At 47.3% G+C, this 14651-nt stretch overlaps 1 long non-coding RNA gene across 1 annotated transcript; it reads right to left on the bottom strand.

The window, feature by feature from the left end:
- Nucleotides 1-12645: 12645 nt before the first annotated feature.
- LOC121140682 lies at nucleotides 12646-13713 on the bottom strand. Its single transcript, XR_005877610.1, has 2 exons — nucleotides 13416-13713; nucleotides 12646-13066 (listed from the first exon to the last, which is right to left on the bottom strand). It is a non-coding gene; the product is annotated as an uncharacterized LOC121140682 (long non-coding RNA).
- Between the last annotated feature and the right edge of the window lie 938 nt (nucleotides 13714-14651).

Below are 14651 nucleotides of genomic sequence, written 5' to 3'. Positions count from 1 at the left end.
GTTTTGTTGAAAGCACCTACAACTATATTTACTTCAACAGGAGGAAAAAATACTATGATATCTCATAAGAAAATTGACGTCTCTACAAGTGAAGTTGGCTGGTCGGTGTAGCAGTTTGCAGGACAGATGTAACACATTAGCATAAACAGGTGATTTAAATAAGAGAAAACGTTTTAAACATTCTGGAGTCTAAAAGCTCCAGACCCCGGTGTCGGTGTGGCTGGTTCTTTCTGCGGATCATGATGGAACTGGAGGCCTGTGCCATCCTCTCTGCTCTTTCTCACCATCTTCCCACCCCACGTGTCTCTAAAGTGCATCTTCTTTAAGTAAACCTGGGGGACCTATTTTTGCTCACACCTAGGGTTCGGAGGGCAGGCCATGACTGCAGTGGAGTGAGTCTCTGCCTCAAGAAGAGCTGACTGGCCAAGCATCCTTTCAGTGGATTTACATACGGAAACAGTAACAAGTACTCTATCTGTTCTACACTAAACACAGCTCCAGGGGTTTGACCAGCCCTCTACAACCTTGACTGTCCCTGCCCCATAGATCCTGGGAAACCTACGAGTGGTTGTATGTTTAAAATTTTTGCTCGTATACGTCTGCTTGGGCAAAGCATCAGATTAGATAACTCGATGAGCTCCTTTGGACAAGGTTGCAGGTGGGAATTCACAGTGAACGGGCCAGATGCAGGGGAGGCTTTCCACTCTCACCTCTAGGTGCGGGCTGGTCTAACATTGCAAACAAGAGATGAAGCATTTCATTGAGAAGAGAGGTGTGATGTTTTGCAGGATGAAGAAGAGAGGAAAAGGAAGTGAGTACCTGAGGAGGGGCCAGAAGAACAGAAATGCTGGACAAGGTGCTCCAGCCCAGGAACCTACTTCCACAGTGTGGATGTACCCCTCCCCCAGTTCATATGCTGGGGACTTAATCTCCTACAGGACAGGATGGATTCTGATAAGACATGTCTAGGTCATGGGGGCACAACCCCCCTGATGTCATTACAAGGGAGTGGATTTGTTGCCACGAGAGTAAGTTGCTAAAATTACTTCCTGTCCTTCTTGTCTCATTCTTCCTAGCCCTTCTGCCTTTTGGCATAGGGTGATGTTCCAGAAAGGCTCTTGCCAGCACCACGGTCTTGGTTCCCAGCCTCTGGAACTATGAACCCAGTATATTCCCATTCTTCATAATTTACCCAGACTTGAAACAATCAACAGAGAGATTTTCTCCAAAGAAAGTTTGATCAGGAATGGACAGTGCAAGTCTGAAGCTCTGAGTCAATAGATGAGGGTATTTGGAGAGGCAAAGGAAGGCAAAGACTTGTAAAGAAATTTAATGAGTATGCACATGCATGCATGCATGCATGCATGTGGGTATTTCTGCATGTGTGCAGGTGAATATATGTGTGTGGGTGCATATTGTATGGAGACCAAACACAATCTCAGGTGTCAGGCTTCACGAGACATCCACCTCATTAAGTCAGTATCTCTCACTGGTCTGGGGCTCACTGATTAAACCAGGATGGCCAGTGAGTCTGTCTCCACCTCCTAGCACTGAAATTACTAGCGTGCACCACCATGTTCTTCTTTGTCACATGGGTTCTAGGAACCAAGCTGAGGTCATCATGCTTGTGTCTCCCCTGCCCCAGACAAGATGTATTGAAGGTAAACTGAGCAAGGTCATCTGAGCTTCTCTGAAACCATTATCGTTGGCTGTGAGGAGCAGTAATAACAGCAGCATTGGTCCATGTTTCAATGGTACATGGTTGGATAGATGAGTGTTTTTTGACATAAGGTTGTTTCAGCTTTCATGTAGGATTGTAGTTCTGTCATAGCTCCTATAAAATTTCTTGTTACTGAACAAACATGCGTGAGATTGCCTCCTTTATAACCTCCTGTCTCTATTGTTGCTCACATGCGATATGAGTGACTCCATTTTATTTTGACAGCTTGCACTGCATTTATCATTACCAACAGCGATGTACATGACCAGGAGAAGAGCAAGTAGGTCATAGATGTCAGAAGGCAAATGGAGCCTTGTTTAATTTATCATGGAAGCATATGCAATGACAGGAAGCCATGCACACCCTTTGGTAGCCTCCTTCATCTTGGCTGAGACCTGGCCATGATGAGCGTGGACCAATGGAAATGTGGCAAATAGGCTAATTGAGCCCCACTCACTGGCCACTCCTCAGAACCAATGACCACTCCTCAGGTGAACGAGCCTGGGACCCTGGTTGGATGATAAAATGTAGACAACCCCCAACTAAGCTTCCCTCTCAACCCAGCTTAGCAATGAGACACCTATCAGTCAACCAAGAGCCCACCATAGATCCTCTAGCTGAACCAGTCCAGGCTATATGGTCCAGCCACCCTAAAAAAACTCTGAAGAAGAGTTGCTAGGTTTGGGGATGTCTGTTGTATTTTATTTCTTATGAAATGAAGTCCTGAAGAGATTGAGTAGCTCAAGTTAATCATCTTCCAGTGGCATAATTGGAACTTAAACCCAGGACGATGTCCTGCCTGTCTCCACCAGTGCCTAACTAGTGTCATCTCTTGGCCTCTTTATCTGAAGGAACTTAGTTTGAAGGCCAAGGCAGGATCTTGTGCATTGGCAATGGAAGCCACAGACAGAAGAGGCCAGGTGGTGGTCCTGACAAAGACCATAGTCATGGAACTCCCTCACTTCCTGACTTCCAGGGGGTCGCAGCTCACACTCCAAACCAAGTCCAGTCACACTCCAAGTCCAGTCACACTCCAAACCAAGTAAATCGGAATCTCCAAGGGCTAGACTTGATCTTTTCAAACCTCCCTGATAATCCTAAGGACCTACAAAGATCATAATCAATGTCTTAATCTTCCCTAAACAGGAGGACTGGGGCCTAGGGAAATGAGGCTGTTGGGCTAGAAATTCCCCATGGGCCATGTTTTCAAGGGCAGGGGAGTGAGAGTGGTCCCTCCTGAGGAAGGGAGGGTGGGATTCAATCAACATACATATGTGTGCACCATTGTGTAGCTGTTCCCTGTCCTTAAGGACAGTTGAATGACAGGTACGTGGCTGTAGAATTGCATCTCACCCTAACTAATATCATAGTTACGGTCTAGGTGCCAGGAGTAGCATGGAAGAGGAGAGGAAGAAATCACATCCACTGGATCAGGGATAGAGATACTGCTACAGGACCTTGAAAGCACACAGATCTCTGTTTACCAGAGCACCCTGGGAGTGGGTCAGATGGCTGCCCAGACTGGACCAGCAATGTCTGGGAAGAGGTGGGATATTGCCAGTATCCAGCTGACTTTAACAGGAACTCGCCAGCTGCATGGCTTAAACCACACTTTTGTTTCTTGTAGTTCTGATAGCTACAAAATCCAAGGTCAAGATGCTGGCTGATTTCTGTTCCTACTAAGGATTCTCTTCCTGCTTGAGGATGGCACCTTCTACCTATGTCCTTGAATGGGGAATGGAAGACCCTGGTTTCTTATGAGGACACTGATCTCATCATGGCATCTCCACCTTTATGACCTTAAGGCCAAGGGCGGGGAGCCTGTACCTGTAACTTCCTGGAGGTCGAGGGATGTGAGGTCAAAAGTGCAGCGCCAGACCTTCCTTTATCCCCCAGACTCTTTCACGGAACATGGAACTAAAGTCATGGATGTTGGCACAGATGGCAAGGCTGGAGCCTAACGGCACAGCTTCAACTACCGTGTCTTCCCCTCATCCGTGGCATATGAGCATTTATGGATTCAGTGTGGCAGCCAGACCCTTCGGGCTCTGCCAGGTCTCAGCTGTGGTTCCTCACGCATGCTGAACACCCTGGCCGCTAGCTAATATCCCCTCCCTGCCGCTGGCCTCTGCTTCCGAATCCCCAGAAAGCTGCATTCTTGATAGAGATGTCAAGGGCGGCTGTGACTCGCCAGCTTTGGATGGCTGCTGAGGTTGAAAGAACAAGTTGCAAGGCTGCCCGTGCCCTTCTCCCAGCAGCCGGGCCAGGTGCAGGCCCGTTGCTCCCTTCCACAGGCCACCTGCTTGGCTGGGAGCAGCCCAGGAAAGGCCCTGGGGCAGCAAGAACCTCAGTGTTTCTGTGCTTGTCAAATGTGTGAAGAGAAGACAGTGTGGCCACAGGGAAGGGGGGGGAGATGGTCCTGCAGGCTAAGAGGAAGAGAGGTAAAAGTCAGAAGTTCTGCATCCAGATATCCTCCTTGCTAGGCCGTGGGACATGCTCCCTCTAAGGGTCATGAAGGAAATGTCTCAGGCTGCCACTGTCCTCCAAAGCCACACAGCTTCCCTCCAGCCACATGTGCCAACTGGCAATCCTTCCCAGTGACATCTGCCCTAGGAAGGGGCCTCCAGATCCCTTAGTAGACTCCGTCTTGGTGACTACTGCTGAGTCCCCCGCTGGGTAGAGGCGACAAAGAGTAGATCTCTCCTAAAGGAATCTCACCTCTGCTCTTCCTGCTTGCAGATGGCACCTTCTCCCTATGTCCTGAAAAAATATTCAGACAAAAAAAAAAGGGAAAATGGCTCATTTTGGCTTACAGATACTGTGGATGCAATCTATCACGATGGTAGGAGGAGGAGCCGGCTGGTCACATTGCAACCACACTGAGAAGCAGGATCGGAAGTGGAGCTGGGCTGTAAAGCTCTGAGGTCCTTCCTGTAAGCCACTTCCTCCAGTGACATGGTCCCTCACAACCGTTACAAACAGCATCACCATCTGAGGACCACATGTTCTAACCCGGGGCCCACGGGGATATGTCCCCGCCAAAGTCCCGTTTCTCCATTAACATGACAGTGATACAGACTTTGCACCCTTTGCCCTTGGCTCAAATTCTTCCTCTAAAGCTAAAGGTCCTACCAGTCACCCAAAGATGGACTTGGGGTAATTGCGACTCTGTTTGTTCTCCCCAGTATGGCCATGTGGATCAAATCTCCCTTTCTGTTTTCATCATTACTCACTTCAGAGGCAGACACACTGAGATGGGAATGGGTGGCCAACCTTGTCTGCTGGGACTCCCCGATAGGTTTCCCCACCTCAAAACGCAGTAACAAACCCAGGCACCCTGAAATCTCCAAATCCTGCTCCTTTAGAATATCTCTTGCTTTTGGTCATAAGCCTTGGCTTTTCAGGCTCTGGTCTTGTTCTCGGGGTTGACAACATTCTACCTGTGTCTCCACACTAACCTCCACAAAGCTTGTTTACATCTTCATGCTGTAAGGACCACATGGGCTGGTGAAGTGGTTCTCTGGGTCAGTGTGTCTTCCCCCAAGCCGGGGGACATAACCCTGACCCATGGGAGTCACAGGATGAAAGGAGAGAACTGGCTCCCACAAGATGACCTCTGACCTCCACATGTGCACAGTGACACACACACACACACACACACACACACACATACACACACACACACACCAGAATATGCTCTCTTCCCTTCTCTCCATCTCTGGTCTCTGTGTCTGTCTGTCTGTCTACCCACCCCCCACACACACATACAGACATGCACACTCAAGTTTTATCTCCAACTGTGCTTATAGCAGAATGGGTGCCACACAAGGTATACCAATTTATACCTTGACCTGAAGTATTCTAAGTTTTTAGTGAATAATTGCTACAATAATTACAATGTTTATAATAAAAGCATAGATATCAGGGCTATATCTGCTGGCTTTGGGAGCAGTGACATCATTTGTGGCCTTGGTCAACACTGTTTCCTTGTCTGGTAGCCCCTGAATCAGGAAGTTGTTTATTGAGGAAGAAGAAGAAGCTGGGGTCACTGGAGACATGCAACTCTGTTTCAAAGGCATTTCACTGGGGAGGGAGGAAGGGGGTAATGGGAAGTTCGTTTCATTGAACTAAAACTACCATATTTATAACCAGAGAATAAAAAGCTAGAATACAGGGAGCATCAGAAAGGTGAGTCAGAACCTAATCTGAGTGGTAGATGGGGACTTGAATCCAACCTCTGCTTAGCAACATGGAACTCAACATTGCTGTCTCTGCAATGGGGATAGCAGTAGCATCCCCCTCCTGAGGGCATCCAGAAGATTAAGTAAGATACTTGGATGTGGTGGCTTTTGAACAAAGGTGGCACATAGAATGCACACAATAACAGCTGCTGACTGTTGTCACAGCTGGTATGATAACCAATTTCGTGGGTCAACTTGGATTGGCTACCATATTCAGTTATTTGATCAAACATCAAGCAATATGTCACTGTGAAGGGATTTCTAAGATGGGAATAATATTTGAAATAGCAGACCTTAAAAAATTGACAATCCATAATGTGAGTGTCTCTCCCCTTAGCTGGTGAGGGCCCTTCAAGAAAAAGACCGACATCCTCTAAGCTATGGGAATTCTGTCTTCATACTGTACTCTCACATCAAAGTCTTCTCTGGGTTTTCAGCCCATGACCTGCCCTGCAGAATTCAGCACAAGTGCATGAATCAATTCCTTAGACGGAGTTCACTCTTCCCCTCTCTTCTCTCCTCTCCTTCCCCTCCCCCCTTCTTCTCTTTTTTCCTTTCCCTTTATCTTATTGACTATGAATACTCAGGGCCAATGAGGGAGCATTATGAAAAAATCATTTACTTTTCTGAGAAGGGAGAGATGGAAACCGTGGCACCTCAGGAAGTGCGCTAGAAAGGACTTGGCAGCAGAAAGAAAAATGTCTCCTCTGATAATTATTTTATTCCAGAAGTGGGGTGTGAGGTCATATCCTGCAGTTTGTAAAGGACTGTGGGAAATCCTGGGCACTAGGGAGCATGAAGGTCCTGCTGAGGTCGAAACTGCAATCTATGATGCTCCAATCTGTACGACTGGAAGACCCAACATGACAGGAGAAGGCCAATAGCTGGGTCCTATATTGACACCTACAGCAACAGGAACTCAAAGATTGTTGGCAGGTGATGAGCAAGTTAAGAGTAGATCCTATCTCAAGTCCTGCCTACTCTTTGATCCAAAAGCTGGTAAGCATAAGGAGTCCCATGGAAGATTCAAGGCTGTAATTCTTGCATCAAGAATACAGCAAGATGTTGGGTGTTGGTGATGTACACTTTTAATCCGAGCACTTGGGAGGCAGAAGCAGGTGGATCTGAGTTTGAGGCTAGCTGGTCTACAGAGTGAGTTCCAGGACAACCTCCAAAGCCACAGCACAGAAAAACCCTGTCTCAAAAAAACAAAAACTAAAAGCCCCCCCCCAAAATACAGCAAGATCTTCTCAGATCTTTGTTTCACACACAACATGGGGGAATTTGTCAACAGGCAAATCCTAAATTGAACTAGAGTCCTAACAACATTATAAAACAAAAAAGACCTGACTCAGACCACTAGAACAGTGGTTCTTAACCTTCCTAATGCTGTGACCCTTTAATACAGTTCCTCATTTGCGGGAACCCCCAGCCTTAAAATTATTTTCATTGCTACTTCATAACTGTAATCTTGCTGCTGTTATGAATTGTAGTGTAAATATCTGATATTCAATTCCCAAAGGGGTCTCATGAACAGTAGGAAGTAAAGAACAAAGATCAGAGAGCTCTTCCCAGGAAAATCTGCACCTGGGGAACCTCAGGGCTATGGAACAAAGCATGAGTTCCCACACCTAGGTTTGAATTTGTAGGGACATGGGAGAAGACTACCACCACACAGGTGTTCCCCTGGAAAGGTGTAGGTGGCAACACTATATATAGTCTCTGAGCAGCAAGACCAAGGCACTTATAAGATACAATCTTGCTAACTCCTGACTCTTTGGACCACTAAAGTGGTCCCTAGTTGCTGCATCCCTGGTCTCCAGTAGTAGCTGTCTGGGCTGAGTCCTGGCTTTGCCACCCCCTTTGCCCTCCATACTCTGGGCAGGATTACATCCTCTACATGTCCTCAATTTCAAAGTTATCTTTGTTTATGCTTGTCCTGGAGAAGCCTTAAAGCTCAGGCCATTTGTGAGAGGCACACAAGTCCATTTCTGTCTGGCCATACTAATGACGTCAAGGGCCAGCTAAACCAGAGGAGATTCTAAGGGAAGGACCCTCCTAAGTCCCTTTCCCTTGGGGCAGTAAGTATTTGGAGATGGTTTCCTTCACCTATAGCTCTGAGCTGTGAAGGGAAATGAGTCACACTAAGGATGCCGGGAAAAGGTAGTTGGATATTTATTAAGATAGAGGGAAGTAACTTCCATGAGAAGCTGAGAACTTGGTCAGTGCTCTATGGTCTCCGAACCTCAGCTGGGATCCAAGAGAGTGAGCCTACACCTGTACCCTCTTTTATCCCTGATTTCTCCCACATACCCTTGGGGTGTGGTCAGTGCTGCAGGTAACTGATCTCTCCCTACACTGAGCATTTAGCTAAACAGTGTCACACCACCATCAGAATACTGGCATTTCCTTGGCGAAGTTAATGCTCACAGTTATTCACGGTATTTAGACTTCAGGTGGAAGTTGCAAGTTCTAAGCTGCTGTCGGAATTGTTGTTTGCTTTGACTAGTGTCTGGTACTGGCTTGGGGCTGATGTCTCAGGATTTGGCACATGTGTGGGTTTGCTAAGGGGCAGTTGCTTTATGTGTTTAAGCGGAAGCGAATGGCTTTGTCAGACACCTGATGAAGAAAGGCTAGAAGCTTGCAAATCAGAAAGGACCCTTTGGGTTACAGGAGGCAAAGATCAACTAGGGTGAAAGTTCTGTGAAGACTGAGAGAGATTGTGCAGACTTCAGGGTATCCCCTGATGTACAAATTAAGGCAAAGAACAATCCCCCCAAAAAGTGACTGGGGCCAAGAAGAAGAGAGACTGCAGACACTCTGTCTCCTCCTTGATCACCCTACACCTGCTCCGACCTCCTTCTCTGGAAATAGCATCCCCAGTGGCTGTGTCCACATGGTAGAACTCGGTCATCCCCATGCTTCCTTATAGGTTTATCCCATGAGCTTCAGCTTGGAAGCCACACTGCCAAACACAGCATCTTTCTCCGCAAGTCTCAGGCATCAATCTCCTTGAAAGCCCCTAATTCATCATCATGAGACAAAGGGAAAATATCTTCATCCTCTGAAGGTTTGGTGGAATGAGCTGACAACAGGCAGATTGATAGGAGAAAACAGCATACAGATGGATTTAATGTGTACAGGGGGAAGTCACCGGAGTATGATTACCTACTTAGCCGGAGAGGTTCTGATAGTCACAGATCTGTCTTCAGACCACAGGGAGGGCGTGGGGAGGATGTAGGCCATTCTTTTTGAAGGGTAGTAAATGATTATTATGGAGAATGAATGGGCCAAGAGGACAGAATAGTTCATAAATGATTTTCTTTGGAAGAATGAATGGACCCTGGAGATGAACAGTAACTTGTGATAAAGTCTGTCCGGGGTGGATCCACTACCCACTCTTCCTTCCTGTCATAGAACTGAGCTTGTAAAACCCCAGGGGGAGGATGGAAGCCACTTATTTTCTTCTGGTCTTCAGAGAGATCAGGGCCTATAGATCCTCCTCCAGCATCTGTTGGACTACACAGGGCTTTTACATAAGGTTGTCAACATACCAGGGTGCTATATTTGGGGGTGAAATCACCGAACTCCTTATAGGTCACTCTTTTGTGTCAGAGGGAGCAAGTCCTACCAGATCTGGACCATGGGATCAATTAGCACAAGACTGGACATGGAGGAGTTTGTTGAACATAAAGAGAGAAGCACGATCTAACAGCCCATATAGGGGCGATTTCCCCTCTCTGCTTCTTTTGGAGAGGAGACGCAGCTCAGAATTCTAGAAGCCCACCCAAAAGACAGCTTCAGACAGGGAAGCAATCCTCCCCCGCCCCAGAGCCTCCCATAGACTAGGGTCTCAAGAGTAAAGCCAGGCGGCAAACTACAAGCAGGCCTGTCATTGAGTTGATGTATGACCCTGTCAATAGTCCCTATCTAGGACTGGCCCTAGATAAGACATGAGAACGCCATGTAGAGCCAAAGCCCTCTGTGAGCATTATGCTCAGGACTTCATATGGCTAGGCACCAGGTTATCACACATGCTATGTGTTTTTACAAATTTAGTATTATTTGTAACTCTGTAACCAGTATCTCTATAGTTAGATCCTTTTACATACATCACTGGTTTATTACCAACTGTTACAATTACAAGAGAGAAAACCAAACAATAATGGCAATGACAAAGCAAGCAATAGATGGTAAAGTATCTGGATGAAGCTGGTCTTAGGTGGAATTCTGGTTGCAAGCCACAGAAACACAAGTCAAGCCAAAGCAAGCAAAAGCACGTTTACTGAGTCTAGAAATTTGGAGTTCCTAGCATGGGTTGATCTTGGGCATGAACAGATATTGAACCTTAGAAAGCCTCTCTCAGGTAGTCTCCCCAGATCAACCAAACCTGTGCTATGCTTTGCTTGGGATGTTGGAAAGTGTGATGGAGAAGAAGGATGAGCAGGACCATGGGCAAGTTCATGTTCATGTCATCCTCTGTTGGAAAAGAGGATGCTCGGTACCCAGATATCTGGCTGGTCTTAGAATTGCCTTCCCAATCCATGAGTCTCTTACTACAGCCCAGGTACCTGTACCCTGAAAATATGACTGAGTTTTATGGTCAGTCACACATTGTGGAAGAGGAGCAGTTCCTAAACACGAGGGAGCTTGTTAACAAAGTAAGGTAGACAATGGCTGTTGGCTGTTACAAAGAAAAGCTCCACAAAAGTCAAGTCCTGTAGGTTGGCCAACAGTATTTCCTCCTGCACTGAGCTTGATGTCAGGACAGACGGGATGTCCTCACTCTAAAAACAGAAACGAAACCTACCTATATACATCATAGAACACAGTGCCAGCCGTACCAAAATGTGGCCTCTAGAAGGTGATTATGGGCACACGTGTGCCTGTGGTCAGTGTCAGCATAGCCACTCCTCCCTTAAAAGATAAAATGATGCTGGCAGGAGCATCCTTCGACACCTTTCCGTGGCTCCAGATTTCCTTTAAAGTCCAAATCTGTCATGTGGTACTCCATGACAACAATGAAGAAATGGCTTGTGTATCACACAGCTGAAAGATCTTAAATGACTTCATTTTCAGTTCACGCCATAAAGTAAGTGTTCCAATAAGTCAAGTAGAGGAAGCTTTAGAGACAGGCAAGCAGTGGAGGGGATAGAGATCTGGCCTCTGGAAGACCAGGCGGTCTCAGGCAGAGGTGGCTGTGGGGTCTGTGGAAGGTGCCTTCAAGGACAGGTTCACCACAAGGGAAGCCAACGAGACGATGTGAGCTACAGTGTTCCCTACCTACCTCCATGTCCTCATGCTGTCTGCAAATTCTCCTGACCGTCCTCCCTGGGCCCCTCTCTCTGCTTATCCTTGCCTGCTCCCTTCCTTCCAGTGTGTGGCGTGGGTGACCATCCCTGGTAGTTTATCCTGTTGAACTATGTATGACACATGCTCAACTCCATCTAGCACAGATGTCTCCCTGGACCTCTACCTCCCCTGAGGCAAAGTGGAGGCTGCTGGGAAGCCACAGAGGTGTATCTAAGATTGGGGGGTCCAGGGAGCTAAGTGCTTTGGTGAACCTCCAAATTTTTTCCCGTTAGGCAAAAGTGATCAGGTGTGTAAGGATTGGACAGTGTGTCCCGTGGGCAAGATGACTTTGCAGCTGAGTCAGAGACTCTAGTGTTCTGATTACCAACGGTAGACCTGTGGCAAGAGCCTTGCATTGCAGGGGACAATGCATACGAAGTTCGCCATCTCTGAATCTGTTTCTTGCAGCCCCAAACAAATCTAAGGTCATCCTGAGGATGGAGACAATAACCCTTAGCTCTCTGAGGACAGGGATTCCACATTAGTCACCATGTATCTCCTACCCTCGGCAAACACTGTCAACTGCTGCCTCACCCACGTTCACCTCACAGGTGGGGAAACCCAAGCCTTTCTTCCCAAGGAGATAAGGGCTGTGCGGGATCTAAGAAAGCTTGTGCTTTGGTGACAACAGGGATAAATGTGACTGATGCTGCCACATACAAACCCCTCACGGCAGATAAACTGAGCTGAGGGAACTGTGCCAAGATGAGGGAAAGGATAACAGTGTCACAGAGAGGTTAGGGAATAAACTAAGGCTGGTAGCTACCAACCTCCAGGCTTTTCTTGTAGTGGAAATAAATCCCCTCTTACTTAGAATATTGTGAGTGGTGGCTTCCTGATATACATGGCACTCCCCCGGGAACCTGTGAATAACTTGACCTTTGGTAAAGGGTCTTTGCAGATGTAATTAAGACGAGGATCTTGAGATGAGATCATGCGGATGTAGGAAGAACCCTAAATCTGAAAAATGAGTATGCTTAAGAGACAAGAGAGACAGAAAAGCACAGAGAAAATACAGTGTGAGGAAGCGAGTAGAAACTAGAGTGATGTATCCACGAGCCAGAGAATGCCACAGTGGTGGTCAGACACCGGATGCCAATGGGGGCACAAAAGAGAATCTTCCTCTGAACTTCCAGAAGGAACAGACTCTGCCAGTGCCTGGATTTCACATTTCTGGCCTCTGGAAGTACCACAAAATAAATGCATGTTCCTGAGGCCATTGTGGTGCCTCAGGAAAGTGATGCACACTGTACAGTCAGATTTATTTCTTATTTGAAACCCACTGCCTACCCAATATGTAGTAGGCACTCAAATAAATATTAAACAAGTAAATGATTTTACATGTAAGTGCTCAGCAGAAGGCTTAGCTCTGTTTGTTTCCTTAGTGGGATAGTAGAAAAAACCACAGAGGGTTCCCTGAACCGAGTACAGCATTGTCGTCACCTGTGTGTGGGGGAGGAGGAGGCAATGGCACAGGCATAAGTACTGAGCTAGGAGACTTGGAGGCAGGTCTAGGGTAGAGGACTGGGATCTGCACACAGAAGCCGGAGCACAGCATTGTGGGAGTCAGAGGGAGATAGAGCTGGAAGGACAGGCTGAATCCAGCTCTGGAGACATGGTGCCATTCCAGCATGGCACTCGGCCTTGTCCCTGTAGGTAATGGGCTGTCACGGAGGGTTTTCAGGCCAGGTGTAACATGTAGAAATGATGCTGTAGGAAAATGGATCTGTTCTCATTAGCATTGGCTCCAGACCTGCTGAGACAACAAGGCATAGACAAATGGTCCACATTCATCCTTGCAAATACATAGCAATTGTCCAAATGAGCCCACTCTACACTGGCTGGGCTTTTGATTACAAAGTGCAGTCATTTACAGGGACTCCACAGGGTAGGGGCTAACCCGTGGAACTGAGGAGCTGCGTTCTCCCTCCAGGACCACAGCCCTCCGTGACTGCTCTCCCACTGGCCAACCGTGCCCTATGACAAGGATGCCTGGCATTGCCTGCCCCAGATCTGTAATCACCTGGCACACACTCCTGGCTCTGACCCTCTGGGGTCATGCTGTGGCTATTGGGCCATCTATAATGGATATCCTTACTCACACATCAGATCTGGCCACACCCATAATCCTGGCCACAGTGAAAAGCAAATTGTACTCCATGCTGTTGGTGAGGGGTGGTGGAAAGGCTCAGCTCAGGCCTGTACTCAATTCTTGTCTCAGCCATTCTTCTAAACCTTGATTTTCTACGCTGATGAAAATATCTAGCTCACAGGGATGTATGGAGACCAGGAGCCCATCAGCAGCCCTATTATGACATGTGAACTCTGGGCTCTAGAACGTCTGTGTAGAGCCAGACAGTCTTCATTTACAAAGAGCTAAAGTCAAGTTCAGGGGATGGAGATATGTCTCATGCTGCACAAGCACAAGGATCAGAGTTCGAATCCCAGTACCCAGGTAACAAGCTGGACATGCGCACTCCTAACCCCAAGGAAGAAGGATTTCTGTAGCTTGCTGGCTGCCAGCCTAGCTCCAGGTCCAGCGAAAGAAATAAGAGAGTTAGTGTAGGCACCTGACATCCTTCCCTGACCTTGAAGCGCACACACACACACACACACACACACACACACACACACACACACACACACACACACGCTACATCGAGCATGGTAAAGTGAAAATACTGATACCATCCTGGATGTCAGTCAACTCTCACACACTGTTTTTAAATAGTGTTGCCCGAACTCGACATGACTGCCACTCAGCCATCCGAATGACAGTGGATGTCCTAGCCAGGGTTACCATTGCTGTGATGAAACACCACGACCCAAAGCAAATTGAGGAGGAAACGGTTTATTTGGCTTATGCTTCAACATCTAGGGAGTCATGAGTAGGAACTCAAACAGGGCAGGAACCTGGAGGCAGTTAGAAAACAGACTAGACCCACATACACCGACAGTCTAGACAGATTTAAAGAACCTGGTCCAGAGCTCGAGCTACTTTGTACCAGGCACCACTCCAAGTTCTAGACATAGCTTACCTCACTCAGACCTCGTAAATCGCCAAGATACTCATTATTAACCCTGATGTGCAGAGAAGTCCAGTTGTCTGCACATGTTACACAGCTGGTTCACATTCTTCACCTCAACATTATACTGAGTACACATGTACACACAGGCACACACACATGCACGCACGCATGCACACATACACAAGAAGATGCACAGCACATATCCAAATACCTAGATAGCAGCAGGATCTTTCACGTGCCACCATTCTTCCTGTCTACTGTGGGCTCACTCCACCCATCTCTGCCCTTCCCCTGCTTGTGTCCCTCAGA

The sequence above is a fragment of the Mesocricetus auratus genome, unplaced genomic scaffold, assembly GCF_017639785.1.
Source record: "Mesocricetus auratus isolate SY011 unplaced genomic scaffold, BCM_Maur_2.0 Super-Scaffold_100006, whole genome shotgun sequence".
Lineage (NCBI taxonomy): Eukaryota > Metazoa > Chordata > Mammalia > Rodentia > Cricetidae > Mesocricetus > Mesocricetus auratus.
The sequence above is the reverse complement of the archived record's forward strand: the minus strand, read 5'-3'. Positions and strand labels throughout refer to the sequence as shown.